General features: G+C 39.8%; 1 long non-coding RNA gene across 2 annotated transcripts in view; it reads left to right on the top strand.

Moving 5' to 3' along the window:
- LOC138921819 (uncharacterized) overlaps positions 1-13,451 on the top strand; it is a 49,870-nt gene extending 36,419 nt beyond the window's left edge. For both annotated transcript variants that reach the window (XR_011434688.1, XR_011434687.1), the window contains exons 3-5: positions 8,550-8,713; positions 10,783-10,843; positions 12,596-13,451. This is a non-coding gene — a long non-coding RNA (uncharacterized lncRNA). The remainder of the gene's footprint in view (positions 1-8,549; positions 8,714-10,782; positions 10,844-12,595) is intronic.
- The last annotated feature ends 5,780 nt before the right edge of the window (positions 13,452-19,231 follow it).

Genomic DNA, 19,231 nt, shown 5'->3' with positions numbered 1-19,231 from the left:
AATGATGATAATCATAGCCATAAGGATAATTATAAAAATAAAACAATTATCAATAGTACAATAATTTGGCATGAAATAAATTACTTCAGAGTGAATATACAGTAGTCCCCTCTTATCCTCAGGGGATAAGTACCAAGACCCCCAGTGGATGCATGAAACTGGGAATAGTAACCAAACCCTATAGATAGTATGTTTTTTCCTATACATACACACCTATGATAAAGTTTAATTTATAAATTAGGTACAGCAAGAGATTAACAACAACTAATAATAAAATAGAACAATATACTGTAATAAAAGTTACCATGGATCTTAGTAACCTCAGCATATAATTTTTTTTCTTTCCTTATTAAGTCAAGAATTTACACCTTTTCACTTAAAGGAAGCACATTACAACTTCTCTCTGGCATATTCAAATTACCGCATCACTACTCTCGAGCTTTGGAGCCATTATCAAGTAAAATAAGGGTTACTTGAACACAAGCACTGTGGTGCCCGACAGTCAAGCTCATAACCAAGATGGCAACAAAAGTGACTAATGGTAGCGTATACAGCGTGGATCCGCTGGACAAAGGGATGATTCACGTCAGGACGGTGTGAGGTTTCCTCATGCTGCTCAGAACAGAGCACAATTTAAAACTTATGAGTTGTTTATTTCTGGAATTTTCCATGTAATATTTTTGGACCACAGTTAATAGCAGGTAACTGAAACTGTGGAAAGTGAAACCACAGATACGGGGAGACTACTGTATAAGCATTGAGTAGATAAAGGGGGAAAGATACAAATTAAGCAAGGTTAAGGAGAGAGGATGAGCTGAAATCAAAGAAAGTGAGAAAATAATTTTGTGGGCAAGAAGAAGATGAGAGATTTCCAGCAAGTACAGTGGGAGGTGGAGTGGAATGGCAGACTCTAAGCAACAAAGAAACACTCTTCTGTGTTAAAGGAGGGGGCTAGGCCAGAAGGAGGCTTTATTTGTAGTTAACACAACTACGTGTCCAGTGGACACTTATTCAATGAGTTTTAACACAGAAAGACAAGAAGGAGGTGGGTAGAGCAAGGACTATTTGCAGAAAGTAGTAAAGAAGAAAGTGGGAATTGAGGAGGAAAAATAAGATCAAACTATGTGATGCGGGGCTAGAAAGTGTTCCTTTTGGATACAGCCCTGGAGAAGATAAAAGATATGAAGGCAACTTGAACCAGAGGCCAGTGGAACCCCACTTCTCCACTATCAGGTAATTTGTGTATGGATGGGATGTAGCCAGGCGAGCATTCTAATTGGTTTCTGCCTTGCTTCTGTGAGAAAAAATCATGGTGATGGGGATTTGGAGATCATATAAACCTAAGAGCAAAAGAGGAGATGAGGGCATCGAGTGCATCTTGCAGTGGTTGTCACTTAACTGGGCTGAGTGAAATAAGAAAGTGGCCTTTGATTTCTTGGATTTTGTCCCAAATGAGTTATGCTCTATCTCCAGGATCTCAACCACTGAATGGGAAAGGGAGGGAGAAGACAGAGAAACAGAAAGCAAACTGTGAAAAGGAGGAAAATACAAAACAAAGTTCCAAAGTGAGACTTCAATTTTGTGCACAGATCCAAAAGGTGGGCATTTAAGTTAGAACAAGTAAAGGAAAAAATTCTTTAATTAATAAACTCAATTTCTGACTCTTAGTGAACTCAGGAGATAGAAATAGTCGTAAGTAGGCCCCTCATTTTCTTATTTGAGAAAGCATCAAATTAGTGGGTTTTGAAGTAAATCTGATTGTTGTACTTCAGAATAACACAAAAGCTCTGGTTTGGTCTCTTGATATTCCACAGATTACACAGGTGAACTCTTTTCCAACAATGAGAGGAAGTCACTTCTTCATCTCGCTTTAGCTAAGTCCTTGCTTTGTTTAGGAGGTACAAAGATGAGGGGAACCTAGTGCCCACACCACAGGGACACTGTTTCCTAAGTGTGCCAGTATCTTTGCTCAATGCTCTGGAGGGTGGACCTGGGTGGACCATCAACAGTCTCCCTTACCCTCTGGCTTCCCTTTGGGCTCCACTAGTGGGGGGAGATCAGAAGGAGAGACGAGAGCAAGTTTGGGGATGTATTGTCTCAGCTGTCTTCCTGCAGGGACACAGCAAGCCATCTGTGTCTTAGCACCTGTCAACAGCCCTTCTGCACAATCCTCTCCCTAGGTCCCCACGTCCTGGTAACATCTTAGACTCCAAGGCTTTTTGGGCCTAGGGTAGTTAATAAGTAATGGGCCTAAACCCTTGTTACTAGCCCCAGGTACTGTGCTATCCCTTCTGGTTTCCATAAACCCCAGCCACGTCTTTGTAAATAGTCTTTTCATTAACCTCCCCTCAAAAATTGTAACTGAAGCATGCCACCTGTCTCCTAGTGGGGCCCTCATACCATAAGAAAAACAGGCATGCAACATTTTCTGCCCTTGAATATTGGTCGTTAAATTTAACTGAAGAAAGAATGAAACAAAATTTAAAATATTGAATGAAATTTAGAACTCTGTCTACCCTCAACAGCTGCATATACCAGAAATTATCATTGCTTTAAGAAAAAAATAGCACATCGTTTAATTAATAGTTTACTTGAAAGTTGTTTAATTAAAAGCTTAATTGAATAAGATTAGTAGAGGTAAAACCAGCTTGAAATAATAAAAGGCCTAAACCATAGAATTACAAATGTGTTATTCTCTACATGTAGACACATATGGATGAATTGTTTACCACATATTCTAGAACACAGTTCGATCTACATAGTTTTAGAATTTAGCGAACATTACTACCTAATTCCAATGCTTTCAAACACATGAATACCAAGTCATTTTGTTTAATAAGATGAATACTTTCCCTGAATTCTTATTTCTATTATTTTTACACACCAATGTTCTATTTATAATTAACATAAACTTCAGCGGAGCTGTACACGATCAGGGATTCTGAGGTGGGACTTAAGAAGTTTGTGTTTAGTGCTTTCTAGATATTTTAAGGTTCCATTGGGAGGAACATTATCTCCAATGTGGGACTTTCAAATAATTGGATGATATTGATGAGAGAGCTTGAAGGAAGAGCCCCATCCTCTGATTCTGTGTGGGGAGGGAGAAGGGCAGAAGGTTCTGAGAGCAGATGCTGACATCAGTCATTTATTCTTGTATTCACATCTCTACAATTTCTACGTTATCTGACCTTTGTCATGTGATTTAAGTTCCCAAATCCCAGTTACCTCATTTTGAAAATAAGGATATTGTTAAGGGCTTATATCAAAGGGTAGTTATGAGGATAAACTGGATAACATCTCTAACACTCATGTATCGGCTGGCCAACAGTGAGTACTCAATAATGTTGAATATTATTACGCAGAAATTTGATAAAGAATGATCTCCTGCTTCTACCTTATAACACAAGTAATTTCAGGGATCCCTCTTCACTTCTATTCTTGCTGCCTGTATTTTTTGAAAACCAAGTGGCTCTGCACCAGTGTCAGCTTCCAGCCATGAGCAGGCGCTGACGCAGAACGGTTTTCTGAGCCTCTGAGCAGACTGTCTCACAGACAGCAATTCACAGTGGCAGCAACTCAACATGCAGAGCTTTCTCCCCATCTTTATGTTGTGAAATGAGGTATTCACTTATGCCTATTATGATTGTACTGTCTGTTTTTACCTTACGTCACCTACAAAGTCACCCTCAAATTTTCTTTACTCAGTATTGAGATTAAGAAGGGAGTAAAGGATGGTATTGAGAAGGCAGAAACTTCTTGGGTTCTAGAAGGGTAGAAGGGCTAACTTGGCCATGCAGTGATGATTTCTCTATTAAAATGGAAATAGCCCTTGGAGGTAGTCCTTGGCTAAGTCCTCTGCACTCTCCCCTCATCATATTTAAAAGGGAACTTTCAGTAGAGGTTGATGTCTTTGGGAATTTTAACCAGAATGGGACCCAGCATAGGTGGGAGGGAGGAGTTTTCAGAGGAACCTTGAGAATTGATAAGTCTGTCACAGCCTCTCTTCACAATTTAGGTGAATTAAACCCAAATAATATTTGTTAAGTGCAAAGAAAAAGACGCAGGGGGTGTCATCAAGTAGTGTAGTAAAGAATATACCTACTGAAATAAATAATAGAGAAGATGTAGTAATATCATAAATTCTATTAGAGAGATTACTAGACACTATTGAGGTTCCACTCAGATACCCTCAGACCCCTTTTACCATTTCTGCAAACCCCTCTCCAGTTTTTGGGTGGTTTTGTATCTAAGGGCCCATGGCTTCTGTGTTCTTACTAGAGAACTCCCCTTGGCTATTAAGGCCACTTTGCCTTGAGATACCGAAAGCCTAAACCGCCTGGGAGTTTCTGTCTTCCAGGGATCAGGGGCTTAGCCAATGACTGGCAGGCGAGGGGGAAATTCTAGCTTGCTTGCCTTGGGCCAAGATAAACCAAGGTGTAACTTACACTTCAGAGTTCAAACAGAAGCTGTGGCTCTGCCTGAATCTCTCCTTTGCTTGCCTTCCTCCCCTTCCTTGTCCTGCTTCACCTCACCCATAGCATTTTCTCCTGGGAGCACTTCCTTCAGAAATCACTCACACACAAAACTTCATCTTTGGGTCTGCTTATGGGGAACTAGACCTAAGTCATAGGGGTACTTCAAAAAAAAATGATGAGAATACTGAGGAGAAAGAGAGAGAAATTTTGAGAGAAGAATGTTTCCTGGAAGAAATGACATTTGAGTTGGTCTTTGAGTAACAAACAAGCTTTCAATAGAGAGATGGAAGGGAGAAAGACTCTAGGAAAAGAACCAGTATTTTGCTAAGGCACCACCAAGCAAGTTTAGGAATGAGAAAATAGCCCAGAGTCAGTCATCCTATATTCTAATTCAAGCCCCTTTCCTTACTTTATAATGAGCAATTTACTTGATCTCTCTGTACCTCAGTTTTCTAATCTGTAAAATGGCAATAACAATTGTACTTGCCTATTGAAATATTTTTTATGAGGGATAAATAAAATAGCATTTGTAAAGTACTTAGTACAATGCTTGACATAAAGTAAGTACTCCATAAAACTATCATTTTTGTTGGTATTGTTTTGGTTAATAAGAGTAATGGGTGGGAGCATAGAACATAAGCCCTCTGCAGAGGCAGACTGTAGAGGCATGTGGATGTCCTGATAAAATGTTTGGAATTTATTATATTTTGTTTTATTTTATTTTATTTTTGGTCACTAAAAGTTCCTTAAACAATGTTGGGGAGGAAAACATTTCCTCTATCCTCTCTGGGTTCTTCTGGCCGGAGAATGAATTAAATTCACATGAGACAGAATAGCAGGAGAAAATTAAACAAAGCTTTATAACATGCATACATGGGAGAGGCTCAGGCAAGCTGAGCAACTCGCCAAAATGGCTGAAGCCACCACCTTAAATATCAGATCCAGCTAAAGACAAAGGAGGATGTTGGGGGTGGGGGGAGTCAGTTACAGGAGGTTACCAGAAACAGGAATAAGATTATTATGCAGATTTAAGTCCTTGCATTCTGTATCGATAGGAGTTTCTAGAGATAAGGTCATCCCCTTCTTCCTGGTACGGAGAGGGAGGCATCTTTACAGATGGAGATTTCCTTTACAGTGTAAATGTCTCCTAACAAAGGGTAAGTAAATTCTACTTTTCAGTTGCTTTCCTGTCTGCAAAGTAACCAGCCCTAAATCCTCATGCCAAAGAGACATATCTTGGGGTGGCCAATTCCAGGCCCCCACAGCATCCATGTTTGAGACATGCCTTAGTTTTTTGACACCTCTTTCTAGTTATTGGAGGGAAAGGATATGTCAAGCGTTCCGGTTACCATTCACTCCTCTTCCCATCTGGGATTCTGTCTGTTAAAGCAAACACACAAAGGTCAGGAATCAGATGGAGCCCAAATAGGACTTCATTAATAGCTTGACAGTTGATCCCAAAAAACCCACCAAGTACAGGAATGTCAGGTAAGATCCAGGTTTAAGAATCTGATTTGAGCCTGAAGCTAAAAGGGAACTTTCTGATCCTCAGTCTAAATCTTGATATTGAGACCCACCTGCTCAGGTGGTCCTTGAGATATGAATGGCCCTGCAGTGTAGATTTCAGGTCCATTTATCAAACTAGCTACATGGTCAAGGACCCCAGAGCAGCCTCACACATCCAGCAGCAGGAGCTAAAGAAGGCTGATTTGTTCATTTCAAGTAGGCAAGAAATTCAAGAAGACCTATCAACTTCCTGCCCAGCAGTAAAAGCACAAGCAAAAACCAAACAGAACAAATTTTCTAATGATGTTTTAAATTTTCTGTATAAATTTTACATTCCAAGAACTTTATTATTTTTGCATTTTTTTAATATAGGATTTTGTTTTGTTTTATAGATGAAATATTTTCACTCTTCTCTTTTAGGACAATAATTATAGATCTTTTCCTTCTCTTTTAAGTTTTCTTCTATTTCCTGTATTGTCTCTGTTTCTTCTAAATTCCTTCGTTTTTCTGTTTGTTTGTTTTCTGTTTTTCAAATTATAGATTTTCTTCGAATATCTGATAATATTTGTGGGAGAGAGAATTGAAGGAATTCCACTAGTGATGGCAGAAAGAAAGAGAAGAATATATAGATGAAATGGAGCAGAATGGAATGAGTGAGTGTGGGATAAAGATGAAGTTTTAGTGGAGGACAGAAGATGTGAAAGTGTTGTTACCAGACTAAAGTATTTCAATAATGGGGTAGCACATCCATCAGAGGAGAAAAGGAAGTTTGGCTTGACAGAACTGTTGTTAAAATGGGAATGGACTCAAGTCTTAACATGTTATGGTGAGCAAAAGAGGGCCACCAAGATGAAGTTGAGAGAGGATCATTTCTAACATTCCAAGTGTGGAGTGGGGAACCTTATCCAGAGCCTGAAGAGCCTGGGGTAGGAAGTTGGACAATTCACGACACAGAGCTCAAGAGGTCTCACCTGGCAGATGGTACCTCGTAGGGGAAACTTTCAGACGACTGGAAGTCAATGACACAAGAGTCATGGCAGAATCATTGTAGAGGCTCTGTCTACTCTCACGAGGGTCTAATCAGTGACTGAGGAGGAAGGCCAGATTCTTCAGTGAAGGAAACTAGCAAAGGTGAGGTCTCTATATAAGAGGTCTGAGGCCCCTACCCAAGAGAAAGTCCTGATATTAGCAGTTCCCTAAAGAGACCACAGAAAAGGAATCAACATGGAAGGACATTCCTACACACTCGTTCCTGGCTGGCTAAGAGGAGACAGGAACTACTGAACATCATCTAAAATCTGAGTGGGATACAGGAAAAAAATGTCCAGCCCCAGCCTGAGCTCACTCTCGTTATAAGCTGGATCTCTTTGTGTGCTCAGATTTGACCTAGGAAATGGGCTGGGTCTGGGCCAAGAGATGAGGCTTATCCATAAATCTAGTTGTAAGAGCTGAGGAAGGCAAAGGTAGGTGAAGTGAGACAGCAAGCTAACATCAGAATTTTGACCTGCCGAGGGCAGGGCCAGATGAATCAATGATTCTTAAACTTTGCTTGCATTGGAGTCCCCTGGGGAGCTTGTAAAACTACAGCTGCACAGATCCCACACCCAAAGATATAGATCTACCTGGGGTGAGATCCAAGCATATTTATCTACTTAATGAACCTTTTCTTTTAGAACAGTTTTAGATTTATGGAATTAATGCAAAAAATAGGACAGAGACTTCCTGTATATCCTACATCTAGTTTCTCCTATTAACACCTTACAATAGGATGGAACACTTGTGACAATTAATGAACTGATCCTGAAACATTACTATTAACTAATGTCTATACTTTATTCATATTTCCTCTGTTTTTCCCTAATGTTCTTTTTCTTTTTTTTTTTTGGTATCAGGATCCCATCCAGATACCACATTATATTTGGTTGTCGTGTCTCCTTAAGCTCCTGAGTTGTGACAGTTTCTCACGCTTTCCTTGTTTTTGATGACCTTGACAATTTTGAGGATTACTGGTCAGGTATTTTGTAGACTGTCCCTCAATTGGGATTGTTTTGATGTTTTTCTTATGGTTAGACTGCGGTTATAGATTTTGGAGAGAAAGAGCACAGAGGTAAAATGTCAACGATGCATGCTATCAACATGATTTATCACTGTTGATGTTGTCCTTGATCATCTGACTGAGATAGTGTTTGTCGGGTTTCTCCACTGTAAAGTTACACTTTCTTCCCCCTTTCCATGTTGTCCTCTTTGGAGGAAAGTTACTATGCACAGCCCACACTTAAGGAGTGGAGAGTTATGCTCCACTTCCTTGAGGATACATAGAAGACCCACCACATATTTTTAAATTATGGTAAAATACACACAGCATAAAATTTACCAATTTTTAGATGTTATATTTAGTTTTTATGTTTCCCAGTAATTCCAATGCATACCAAGCTTTGAAAACCACTCAGATACACGGAGGGAGGGACAATGGTGAGACGCCACAGAACATCAGACCAGATGTTGACATCTTCAGTGTATGGTTTGGGAAGCCCCATCTACCCTCCTAACTCTCTGCCCTTTCTGCAGCTGCTGTAGGCTTATCTGTGCAGGTGGTTGCTGAAGAAGAAAGAGGCCCTGATCTAAGTGAGAATATGCAATAAATGAGGAGAGGAAGAAACCGCATCTTCACATCTTTATATCTCCCACAGCCTCAAACACATTGGTTGGCACAGAATATTAAAGACAGTTCGGTAAACAAAGAAAACACTTGATTTACTACACATTGTCAAATTTCACAACCTGCTATATGTAAACTTACTCCCCTGACACACAGATGCTGTTAACCTATCACAGAGCTGTGACAGGTCTCAGTCCCTCTCTTTGAATCGTTTGCTCATCCTCTTTTCATTCCCATCTTTGACCCCCACATCGACCCCTCGAGGAAGAGAGGTCTGATCATATGACCATTTGGAGGAAAATAGGAAAGGAGATATTCTGTAAAACAAAAAATGTGTGGTCTTCACACTTCTCTAAAAGCCTGAGAACATGGACAAAAAGGGAGTCTGCATCCAGAAGCAACTTCTCAATAAATGTTTCCTGGCCTATCAATAAACATTTATTGACTTAAGGCCCCAGATGTGATGATCAGTGAGGATACTATTACTAGCGCTTGGATTAGAGATAAGGCCAGGCATTTGACTATAGTAATGGATAAGGTGATAAAGATTAGAGGAAACATGTTTCTACAGCATATAGTGATTACTTTACATATTAAAGAAACAAAAGAGAGAAAAGGGTCAAATATTACTCTAAGACTTTCTTGATGGCCGACTGAATTTTTATAGTGGTCATTTCTCCCACTGTGACAGAAAAGCTTAAGCATGGGGAGATGGTGTCAGCAGAAAAAAAATGAAGGCTTTAGTGTCCAACTGTGAAAAGCCACAGAAGCAGAAATAACTGCAATATAGAGGGTGATGCAGAACTCCGTAGCTGTGGTTTGTGGAGTGAAGCAGTGGGTAAGTCACTAGTGGAGGGGGCTGTGCAGAGGAGAGAAGAAATTGCACTTCCAGGCGATCTGGTGTTGTGGAAGTGGATAGCTGGGTGAGACAAATGAGTGCAGACAAGAACACAGCCAGTGAGTGTCAGAACATCTGCTGAGGGGAAGCAGCTTTTCAAAGCTGCAGAGCTGAGCCTGAGTTTGCAAAACAGGAAAGGAACTTTTGTAAACATAAATTCCAACAATTAACTGCGGCTATTTATGAGATCCTTTGTTCATGCAAAATTCCAAAGACAGCAACATAGATTCAGTGTTCTGAAGATGGCGGCTAAATGCGGGCTGAGGAAGCAAGCAGCCTAGAAATGGTGAGATCTGAGGAGGCTTTTATTCTACAGAGCTATCATTCGGGTTGAAAATAAGCTAATATTAGTGCTGCATTTTGATTGGCCGAGATTCTCCTCTTTTGAAATAGTTCGGAATAATGTGCCCTGAGCTTCTGAAGGGGAGAGCCCTAGCGTTCCTCTCTTGGGAAGGTTTCTGAATGAGCTTGGAAATCTGCAGGCAGCAGCAGTGGGGGCCGCCGCATCCCTTCTGCCTGGGGCACCTAGGGATTCCATTTGTTTTCATTTCCACTAATGAAAACAAATAGAGGCAGTCAGCTATGGGGAAAAAAAGACACTCTCTGGCTCTTCTAAAGGACCCGGGTCTGATCTTCCTGAGGGCTGTGATGAGCAAGCCTATTAGCATGGAACATTTAAATAATTGGGAGAAATGCCAGGAAAATTCACAGAAAGCATGCTGGCCCATGGCCACTTAAATATATCTATGTAACCTCTCTATCCCTAACACACACACACAAACACAAGAAGACATAGACTGAAAAAAAAAAAGACAACAAAGAACAATTTCTACTTTCCCCTTCACCCTCACTCTACAGTTATTGTTGGCTATATCCCCATTTAAAAAATGAAAAGAAGAGAAAATATTTTCCAGATATTTAATACCCCTGAAAATTGATATAGAATTTTAAGAGATTTGCTTAGATCTTTAAAAGAGAAGAATTTGTAAGTGTATGGTACCCATTCCATGGGAAGTGTATTTTCAAGGTATTCTCCACATTTAAAACATGGTTAAAAATTCCTGTTTCTGATATCAGAATCCACCCCTTCTATCCTTTCTGTCGCCCGGATAAGAACTTTAGGAAAGCACTAGAGATGTCTAATGGGAACATGTGTACTATTTTAAGACGGTAAAATGAGACCTTTCCTTTATCTGTCCATGAATTCCTTAGAGATAATACCCACTTCTGATCATGTTTTGTAGAGTTGGTTCTGTTTGGGGAACTCCTATAAAAGGCCAACTATGAATTCAAGGTGGGTGTGAGGTAAGAGCTGAGGAGTCAAATGAAATATAAGCTATCCAAGAATGCCTTTATTCCATTTGAGTTTCTGTATTTACTTTTCTTAAAGGCTGTATTTCCACTTCTTCTCTCTTGATAGCTTCAACATTGTTGATTACTTGCCTCCTAGACGAAGAATTAAGTGGGGAATATTTCTAATATTTTATAAGGTAGTTGCAAACAACAAAATCTAATTTAGTGGTTTCAACTGTAAAAAAGATTACAGGTAAAGACAAAGGGTTAGCTCAAATAATTATCTCCTAGAGAAATGGTCAAAACCATATCCCAGAATTGGCCTGATGAAAAACCACTAAATGCCGAAAATTTGACTCTACTCAACATTACTGCTGCCAGCCACAATGCTACTTCTGCATCAGGAGCGCAAGTTTGCAGCACTAGAACCCACTGCCATTTGAAAGCCAAATGCCTTAGCTACTATCTGGGCCGGCACGAACAGAAACTCCATACCTGGATTGTTTCCTTTTTTGCTTATTTTCAAATTAAAGTCTGTTATAGATATGTCTGATTCACCGAGCCTAAGTCACATGACTGCATGCTTGCTTTAAAGGATGCTGAGAATTTGAGTTCAGACTTCAACATTGTGGAGGCAGGACTCATGAGATAGGGTTTTCCTCAAATGTAGAAAAGCCTTTTGAAAGATGATGGCAAGATATGATTATAACAGATGTTTACTAAAACAATGGATGGTTATCTCTCTTTTTTTCTTGCATTCGTATTTGTGTTCCAGTCACTTCTTTAGCACATGATGTCATCAGCGCTATACTATATTTCCCAATATTTTTAGACTTGAATATTTGCATGTGGAACCTAACTAGCTTTCATTCCACAATCTGAGCTGTATTGACTAGGTTAAAAGTTCACTGTTGAACCCTGCAAACCTTCAATTTTTAGTTAACCAGCAATACTACCCTATTGAAACACATAACGATCTGGAACATTTTTATAACTTTTATGTCCTTTGCCAAACTGCTTTTTTAAGGCTCTCTTGAACACCGTCAACACCCTTACTCTTTCTTGAATCAAAATTGTTTCCCATGCCCATATTCTCTGGCACCAACTCATGGATTCTGGACATAAGAATCTCAGCTATGGCTTTATATGCCTAAAAGTCTATATTTACTGGAAGAACTGTGTATGAAAGGGACCATCTGTTTCAGAAGGGAACCAATGCTAAAACAACAAAACCAACAGCAAACCCAAACCTATGAAAGGATAAAATTATTCCACACCCACAGCTTAGTTCTACAATGTGCTGGGCACTGAATAGTAGGCTAAGGATTACAAGATAGATAACAGACAGTTGCTACTATCCAAGTGGTAAGACAATGTCTAGTGAGGGTGACAGACACATGCAGCGTGATCTAAACGGAAGGGAGCAACTAGGAAGCTGCCAAGGTCTGGCTGTGCGGCAGGTGAGGGGTTTGTGTGATGGAGGGAGATGTAATATTTGGGGTCATCATTTGCACAGCTTAGAAGCATCTTGTGTTTCTGCCTGTGTCTTTCATTTAAAATTGTTTGCAAATTTAGAGGAAATGTGGGGTATTTGGGCATCCGGATGAAGGGTATATGGGGGTTCTTTGTAATTGTAGCAACTTTTCTGTAGGTCTGAAATGATGTAAATATAAAAGTTAAAAACAGAATAAAAAGCATTTCAGCAATTACAACTCCATAAATAGACTATACTTTCCTAATACTGTCTCTATATCTGGTTTATAGGCAAGGAACCTACATCTCAAGGACCTTTCAGTCCACTAAGTATTTGACACACTCTTGACTTTTCTTACTGACAACGTCATATCCACACATAGAGGAGAATATCAAGCTGAACTCTGACTTTGGGCTTAATTCCTACCAACAAGAATAATAGAGTTTTTAAAATGAATATGACAGCAACTTTGGAAGAAAGTTATCTTGGAGTTTGTAAAAGTGAAATGTTGGCAACATAAATAAAAGTACCCCAGACTTTAGAATATCATATGCTTAAAAAGTCAGATAGAATGTGATTACAATCTCATGATCAGGGTTTCTAAAAAGTATTCAAGAGAGATGAGAGGTTCTCGAAATTCTTATAATGTAATAAGGAATTAGACTAAAGAGAAGTAAAAAGAAGGAGGAATCTAAAGAAAGCCATGTGACTACACAGGGGTCCTCTGATGTGCCCAAAAGATAAAAGGAGGAGAAAAAAACCAAAGGGAAATACAGGAGAGTGGTGCCAATTTAGGTTTCATTTCTACATTTTCTAATGCCTAATACACAACACCGCAGGATGGAAGAAAGGCATAGAAAATTCAAAAGGCACCTGCTCAGTCGTCACAACAGGACAGTGATGTGATTGACAGAAAGACACCAACAGACACTGTTATGGAAGATGTAAAGTTTCTTCAATGGCAAAGGACATGAAAACTTATGGAGATACCTATAGAAAGCAGGAGCCAAGACATTAGATTCCCTGCTGGTGGCTGTCTGCAACCCTGGAAGAGACTTCTCACCAGAACCTGAATCAGCCAGAATCTTGAGCTTGAACTTCTAGCCTCTAGAACCATGAGAAAATAAATGTCTGTTGTTTAGGCCATTCAGTCTGTGGTATTTTATTATAGTGCCTGAGCAGACTAGCACAAGCCGTCCGTGTGAGAGTGCCTGACCCTCTATTAACTCACTTTGACATTTGTTTTTCTCACTAGTGTCCGCTTATTCTTTAAGACTCTCTCCACTTCGTGCAACTTAAAAAAATACTTTTGTGTTATTTCTCCATCTTACCCTAAAGTATCAGGGAAGAGTATTTGTCAAATCCTTCCTTATTTCCTAGGTCTGAGATTGCTGAAAACATATACATGTGTCCCCTTCTGGCAGTCTCAAGATTTGTAACGTTGGAGAGGCCAACCTCCCCCTTTTTAGTTTAGGACGCTTGATTGTCCTAAGCAAAATTATATCTATAATTATAAAGTCAATTATTTAGCATTTTAGTTGCATTGCCACATGCCATTTCAATTAGAATACTCAGTAACCGTGAGTTATCTTGAAAATGATGACACGTAGCTATCTATTTCTCAATCATGTTTAAAACAACACCTCCTGGCCTGCCTCTATGCAGCCAAATATTTATCTTTCACCCGGAAGTTTCAAAAAGAAATTGCTTCTTGTTCTTGTACACCTTAATCAATGGACGTTTTATACCTCTTTGAAACACTTGTGATTTCCACTTGAAGAATGCCTGACCCAAAGAGAAAATTATTCTGGAGTAGCTGTCTTTGAACACATTTCTCAAACCCCAATTAGATTGCACAAATCACAGAGCTCCAAGGTCAGAGCTGACAGCAAAGGGAAAGATTTAGTACACAAAATTTAAAGCATAGTTATTCATAATTAAAACTCTAATGTGGACCCAGGTATTCTTTATCTACTTTTTCATGTAAGGTCAGTGAAGATAGAGCATTACTTAATTTTATCATCATTACCACCACTTCCTCCCATGTTTAAAACTTCTTATTTCTTAAATTCTTATTGTTCTAAAAATCTGCTGCCTCTGACAAAATCTAAAAGAAAAGGCAAGGAATTTTCTCTACTTAATCTTCACTCTACCCTGTCCAAATCTAAAATGCCAGGAGTGTCCAATTTCCGCCGACAAACAGCTTTGGTCTCAATCTCCGCTACTACCCAGACTGGATTTCATAATCTCATTTTCTGCTGTACCTCAGGTATCTTTGACCCTTTGGCTTGAACCAATAGAAGTAAGCAGGAAATTATGACTGTGACCATTTCCAGTATTCACTCCAGGATGCCAAGCTGTGTGGAATCAAGGAGACAATTCACATACTTCACTGAAACACTTCTTCCTTTATTCCTAGCCATACTTCTTCTTCTTCTCCTTTTTTTTCAACAAAGATGGTCCACTTGTCTTAGCATTCTATTATTAACATCTTTGTGGTTTCTCAAGTTTTCCTTGTCAACTCAACTATCAGGATCCAAGGACTTTGCAGCAATTCTATTTGAACTGTGAATCAGTGGTATAATCCACAGAAAGACAACAATAGATGCAGCTGGAAATGTAAAGTTTCTATGAAGATGGTTAAATGAAGTAGAAGATCTATAAAATACCCCCAGGTGGAGGGAAGGCATTCTAGCTCCCCAAAGCTCCCTACAGGGACGTTCAGCTGTGGATGACACAGCCAACATGGACCAAGTGTTTCACTAAACACAAGAAATTCTCCTTGCTATTCTCATGCAGGTTCACAGCCTTCTAAAAGTCCTCCACAACCCACAAGACTCTTCTGGAAACTGTCCACCTTCCCATCAGCTTCAAAACAACTACAGACCATTCCCGAGCATTTGCTTAAGGTTTAGGTGATGTTTCAGAAACATTACCCAGCAGTCCCAGCCTTTAAGCCTCTCTGATGTTCACCCTCGTAGTACCCAAATTAAATTTGTTGTCTCACCCTGGAACTGTCTATTCCTTCTGTGTGTTACAGACTGATTGAGAGCATCAAGATTCAGTCAAGCAAGCAAGGGGGAATCGCAGACCAACCTCTGACTTCAACTTTCTCGCTCTTGCAGCCAATCAGGCTGCAAGTTCTGTGGATTCTTCCTGTGAATTATTTCTTAAATCCATTCCTTTTTCTCCATTTCCACTGCTCCTACTCTACTTCAGACCTCCTTTACTTCTCACGCAAAACCAACACAGCAATTTCTAAGCTGGTTTTCCTGTTCCTGGTCTCTCTTCTCTCTAACTCATTCTCCACCTACTTTTCCCAAACAGACCTCATATCTTCTCTTTCTTTATGCAATATTCCAAGGTGAGCTCATCTATTCTCTTGGATTAAAATATTATAATTTTGCTGATGAGTCATAATTTTTTCTCCAGCCAGAGGAATTCTCTGAATCTCAGACTCACACATCCCACATATCCAACAGCCTACTTGATGTTTCCACTTGGATGTCTCATAAGCATCTCAAACTTAACATGCCTAAAACAGAACAATTACTTTCTCATGCAAAATATATTCCCTCTCACAATCCTCTGCATCCCAATAAATGGTATCACTCTCCACCTAGAAGCTCAGTTTAGAAACAATCATCCTTGATTCCTCCTTTTCGCTAACCTCCTACATCCAATCTACACAGCAAGTCATGCTAATGTACCTCAAGTATCCACATTTCTTCATCCCATAGTCAACACCTTGGACTAGGCAACCCTTATCCCTCCATCATCTTCCACCTAGACTACTACAACAAATGCTATCTGGTCTACACCATTCTATTCCTGCTCCTTTCTAATCCATTTTCTACACGATATCAAGGACACTCTTTGAAATCATGACTTGGATCATATCACTTGCTTCAAACCCCTCAATGGCTTCCTGTTCATTTAAAACTCCCTGCCATAACCTAGAAGGCCCTGCCTATCTCTCCAACCTCATCTCAAACCTTCCACTCCCGATTTGGGGAATAATCTCCAGTCACGATGAGCTTCTTAAAGTTCTTAGAAGCTGCTAAACTCTTTTCTGCTTCAGGCCTTTGCAAATGCTGGCCCTTCTGCTTAGAATGCTATTTTTATCAGTATTTGCATGACCAGCTTCTCATCTTTTAGGTCTGAGCTCTATAGTTACCACTCCTAAGAGGCCTTCCTACCACATCTAAAGTAGGCCACTCTGATTAATCTTTAGCAAAACCAATTGTTTCTTTCATAAGACATCCTTATTTGTAATAATTGTATTTGTTAGTGTGTCTATTTGTTTTGTTTTGTTTTGTCTGTGTAGTTCCCCATAGTGCCTGGCATATACTTAGAGCTTAATGGTCTACCATTAAATAAATCATTTTATATCTCTCCTTTGCATAAAAACTCTTGGTATTTCTCATTTGTCTAAGGAAAGAGTCTAAACTCCATAGTATAACATTTGATACTCTTCGCAATTTGAACCTAATCTACTTTTTCAGCATCTTTCTTACCACTTCCAACTCCGTTGTATATCAGTTAGTATAACGTTTGACACTCTTCACAACTTGGAAATAGGTCATTAGGGCCGGTGTGGTGGCTAAGCAATGCCACAGGGAACACAGATTCCTTTTGTCTTTCTGCCTGGCCACTGTTAATATGTGGCTTTTGTTTTCACGATTGTGAAAGGGCTACTGAATCTCCAAGTGTTGCATCCACTTTCAAGATCATAAGACAGCCTTCTCCTATATAGTTGTTTTCTATTTATTCAGAAAAAGAAGCCCTTCCCAGATGATGCTGATCAAGGCTGCCCCAGGGAGAGAAGCCCAAGGCGTCCTGCCCTACATACTGATCTATATCATCCTCCAGGAAGCATAGGACATCCTGACTTGATCTGACCTGCTTCCTAGCCAAAGTTATAGGACCACCCGATAACCAGACCCCACCTGCACTGATACCATTTTAATGACATTTTTACATAATCTTTCCTTTGTCTTGTAAAGAAATAATTCACATACCTATGCCTTATAAATTTAGCCCTACCCTCAACTCACTGCAACTCTTCACTGCCCATGGGTCCAGTCCCCATGCTGGCAGCTCTTCACTCCCTGTGGGTCCTGTCCCCATGCTATTCTCTGAATAAAGGAGCACTACTACCAGAACTTGAGAATCCAAGAAATCTTTCTTTTGACTCCTTGGCTCACTGAGCCCTCATCACCAGAGACTTCTACCTACATCTCATTGACTAGAACTGTGTCACATGGCTACCTCTAGCTACAAGGGAGACAGAGAGATTGAATATTTTCAGCTGGGTACATTTTCTGCCCGGGACAAAAGCATGGACCTATGAGTAAGGAAGCAGGGGAAATAGACATCAGGTAGGCTCTATTATTTTGTACCTCAGCATCCACCATCATGTTCTCTAGCTATATTGGACTATTTTTCATAGTTCCTTGAAATACCGCATAATTCTACAAAACTTTTCTCTCTTTGCTCCAGCTGTTATCTCTACTTGGAATGTCTTTGTTTTGCTTCTCAGTCTATAATATTCCACTCGTCCTTCAAGGCTGACCTTGAATGCCTCTGATCTGAAGTCTTCCTATATCCTCTGAGGCAGGATTAATGCTCCTTGAACTCCTGGGAGGTGGTGCAGGAAACAAGGGCCTTGTCTTATGGTTGTATCATCAGCATTTAAACAAGTGCCTAGAATATTGTAAACAATCAGTGTTAACCGAACTGAAAGAGGGGAGAAGCCCAGGAGGACACGTTTCTGTCTTTTAATCCTCACAATAATCCCATGAAGAAACTATCACCCTTGTTTTACAGATAAGGAAACTAAGCCTTAAAGAAATAAAGTAATTTGCCCAAGGCATACAGCTAATAATGTGGTCCTAGAAATTAATTAATTGAAGATTATCCCTTTGCTTTGCCCCCATCTCCTGCCACCTTTTTTTTTTTAATCCAGGGGTCAGCAAACTAAGACTCATGGGCAGGCCTCTTGTTTCTGTAAATTAAGTTTTATTGCAACAAAGCCATGCCAATTCCTTTTCGTAATATCTACACTGCTTTTGCATACTACCACAGAAGAGTTGAGTCATTGAAACAGACCATATAGCTTGCAAAACGTAAAGTATTTACTATCTGGCTCTTTATAGATAAAGTTTGCTGACCTCTGTGCTATTATACCATACTGTCTCCAAAATTAAATCGAAAGATAAACACCCCAAAAAGAGAGTTTTAAAATTATTATTTTCAGAGCAACATTATGAAGAAGAAAAGACTAGGATTCCTGCTCAAGGAAGATGTAACATTAAAAAATGATAGAAGGAAAAAGAGAATTCAGTAGTTCTGACTTCTTTCTGTGTTCAACAAGAAAGAGAACCAGCATTCAAAAGAAATGGGTTGAAAAAAATTGATTAACCATTATAAGAATAATTCTTACTTCACAAGGCAGTTGTAAAAATGGAATGAGCTAAGCATGAGATAAGTGACAATGCCCAGCATATAGTCAAGGCTCAATGAACAGTGCTTATGCTCCAATGTGGCAAATCTTCATCAGATATTGATGCTTCTGAACTTGACCCTTTCCTATTGTGAGGATTGCCTCTTGGGGTCAAGGGAAGAAAGAAAGGCCATTTGCACTGTTGCAAGTCTGGAATTCCATAGATTGGAAAATCACCATGATCTATCTTGGTTCCATTTTCTCCAGAAAGCCATTCCCATATCTTGGAGAAAATTGCAGTCTCAAGTAGGAAAGCAAGTAAGTCTAAGCCTATTTGCTTTTCCTCTGTCTATCTAGCCCAAACAGCCCCATTTGGTACCATCACTACTCTCTCACACAGGAGGAGCCAGGTGCTGGGGAGACAGGATGAGAGTAAGGGAGTCCCAGGGCGACTTCAGTGAACTCCAGAGCAGCACTCATC

The sequence above is a fragment of the Equus caballus genome, chromosome X (genome assembly GCF_041296265.1).
Source record: "Equus caballus isolate H_3958 breed thoroughbred chromosome X, TB-T2T, whole genome shotgun sequence".
In the NCBI taxonomy this organism is placed as follows: domain Eukaryota; kingdom Metazoa; phylum Chordata; class Mammalia; order Perissodactyla; family Equidae; genus Equus; species Equus caballus.
This window is presented reverse-complemented; position numbering and strand designations above follow the sequence as displayed.